This window comes from Plectropomus leopardus, unplaced genomic scaffold, assembly GCF_008729295.1.
Source record: "Plectropomus leopardus isolate mb unplaced genomic scaffold, YSFRI_Pleo_2.0 unplaced_scaffold13667, whole genome shotgun sequence".
Taxonomy (NCBI): Eukaryota; Metazoa; Chordata; class Actinopteri; order Perciformes; family Serranidae; genus Plectropomus; species Plectropomus leopardus.
Genome location: NW_024614577.1, coordinates 1 through 2,884, shown reverse-complemented (window position 1 = coordinate 2,884; position 2,884 = coordinate 1). Strand labels below are relative to the sequence as shown.

The window sequence follows — 2,884 nt, the reverse complement described above, 5'->3', positions numbered from 1 at the left end:
TCTCCTCATCTCTCTCTGTCTCTCCTCCTCCTCATGCTCCTCCTCCTCCCTCGCTCTCTCTCCTTCTCCTCCTCTTCCTGCTCCTCCTCAGGTCTGTGTGTTATCAGAGTCTAAGTCCTCCCCGTCAGTAGGAGGAGGTGTCGACTCCTCTCTGCAGGTGATCGTCACTCAGCCGTCTCCGTGTCCGACTCCGGCTCTCAGCCCCCAGATACCAGCCAGCAGCGCCAGCCAATCACAGGTCAGTGTCAGGCCCCGCCCCCCACTGTCCCAGTGACAGACGGGTCTTAAACTGGTTTTAAATATTGGTCATAAACTTGTTTTAAAATGGTCTTAAACCGATATTAAATTGATCTTAAACTGGTCTTAAACTGGTTTTAAACTTATCTTAAACTGGTCTTAAACTGGTTTTAAACTTATCTTAAACTGGTCTTAAATTTATCTTAAACTGGTCTTAAACTGGTTTTAAACTTATCTTAAACTGGTCTTAAACTGGCCTGATGTCGTGTGTTGAGTCGGTGTGTCTCTCCTCCCCAGAATCCTCCTGCTCCTCCTCTCAGTGACCCCCCTCAGATTTATCTCACCAGCGTCAGCGACCCATCCTCTCCCCCCCCCCCCCGCCCCCCGGCCCCCGGTGGGGGGGGGCGTCAGTCCTGTGCCTCCTCCCCACGTGTCCATGGGCCCCCAGGGGCCTCCGCAGGACGACTGCGGGGGAGTCACCAACCCGGCCAGCTTCCCTCCTCACCCCCATGCTGCTCCTCCTCACCCCCATGTTGCTCCTCCTCACCCCCACGTTGCTCCTCCTCATCCCCAAGCTGCTCCTCCTCACCCCCATGTTGCTCCTCTTCACCCCCACACTGCTCCTTCTCACCCCCACACTACTCCTTCTCACCCCCACGCTGCGCCTTCTCACCCTCACACTGCTCCTCACCCGACTCACCCTCCACCGGTCTTCGTCATCATCAACCCCCCTCCCACCCATCAGCATCAGCATCAGCAGCAGCAGCAGCAGCAGCAGGCAGCCATGACAGCTCCTCCTCCCTCTGCTCCTCCCCCCGCTCGTCCTCCTCCTCCCCCCATCGTCATCAAGGAGGAGAACCTGCCGTCGGAGGAGGAGCTGCTGCAGATGGTGTCTCTGGAGGAGAAACACGTGGAGCAGGTGAGGAGGAGGAGATAAAGGAAGGTTTCTGCTGAGTCATGGTTCAGACTGATGACTCATGACGTCTCCCTGCTCCTCCTCAGGTCCCTCAGCTGGTCTGTGGCCCCGGGGATCCAGAGCCTCCCCTCACCATCGTGGAGAGCCCTCCTCCTCCCTGCTTGGAGCCGGGGGTCGGAGGTCAGCAGCTTGCAGAGGAGGGCGAGGCCAAGGACACGCTCACAGGTAACAGTCTCCACAGCAGAGATACTCAACTGACGGCCCTGGTGGCCCCCCAACAATTTTTTTTCTTCACAGTAAAAATAAAGTGATTGACACTTTGAAACGGCATCAAAATCGAGCCCCCAGACTCCCAACAGAGGTCCTAGCTAAGACACCGATGTCCCAAAATCCAAGAAATGTCCGAAAATCTGAGAAAGGCAGGTGGTTACAGAGTTAATACTTTGTGTTTACACTCTTCTTTGTCTCTCAGAAACCTGAAGGAAAATGTGTTTTATTCTGGAGAGCCCACATTTATTCCCAGTTCTGACGTAGAAACGGTCTTATCTTCCGAATACCTGAGAATCAGCACAGAAACACATCGAGATAAAGACGAGTTTTTATATATCAGAACAAATAAAGTTTGTGATCCGATCAGTTTTATTTCAGCTGACACTGAGTCATATTCCCAAAATATTCCCTGATCCGTCCTGATGCTGATTTCTTTCAACCTTTTTCTCTGATAACAAACAGCAGTTTCACGTGTCTCTCCGTCAGAGTCCTCCGTCCCTCCAGTGACCTCCTCCTCAGCGGTGACCTCTCCGGTGACCTCGGACGCCGTTCCTCCCAAACCAAAGAAGCCGCGGGGCCTGGAGCTGCCCTCCTCCCCCTCCCTCCCCCCCGGCCTCTCCCTGGATAAGGTCTGCAGCCGCTCTCGCTGTTCTCACTGTAGAAACAGACTTATCATATTAACCACCTCTCTGTCACCGATCAATCGGTAACCTCTAAACTCCACCGGGTCCGTCAGCGTGGCGTTATGGCCACATCACGGCCTCCAGAGCCCATCATGGACTTTCCAGACGATGCTGGTGATTCCACCGGGCGTCTCGGAGCGTCTCAGACGTAGCTCGCCGCTCTGCTCCGCGGAGACTACGCGCAGAGTCTTATTTTTGTTGGAGGCGGACAGTAGCTGCATGAGAGCGATTATACCGGGCTGGAAGACAAGCAGCGGTGCATTCAGTTAAATTTTCAAAATAAAACGCCCTGCACGAACTCGAAATCACGTTTGACTGAACTAAAACATAACATCAACAGCAGCTGCTCCTTCTCCTCCCAGCAGCCCTCTGAACTCAGAGGAATGAAGGAATAACTGCTCCTCCTCCAGCCACTGAGCAGGAAACAAACAGAACGTCGATCATAATTAACAACGGCGCTCTATTTTTAACAAAAACACCGATCAAATCTAAACTGGACTTTAACTGGATTTACTTGAAACACGGCCATAATTCTTTGATCTAATTGGTTCCTGGCTGGACTGTCGACCTCAGCACAACAAAATGGGTAAAAACATCAATAAACAGAATTTAAAGGGACAGAAGAAAGCATTTATATATGGAGCCCAATCAGCCATGGTAGAATCACAGAAATCAGTGATACATGAGCACAAAATCAGTGAAACATGAGCACAAAATCAGTGAAACTTGAGCACAAAATCAGTGAAACATGAGCACAAAATCAGTGAAACATGAACAC

General features: G+C 51.9%; 1 pseudogene; it reads left to right on the top strand.

The window, feature by feature from the left end:
* The first annotated feature begins 30 nt into the window (after positions 1-30).
* On the top strand, positions 31-2,166 carry LOC121964016 (annotated as a pseudogene).
* The last annotated feature ends 718 nt before the right edge of the window (positions 2,167-2,884 follow it).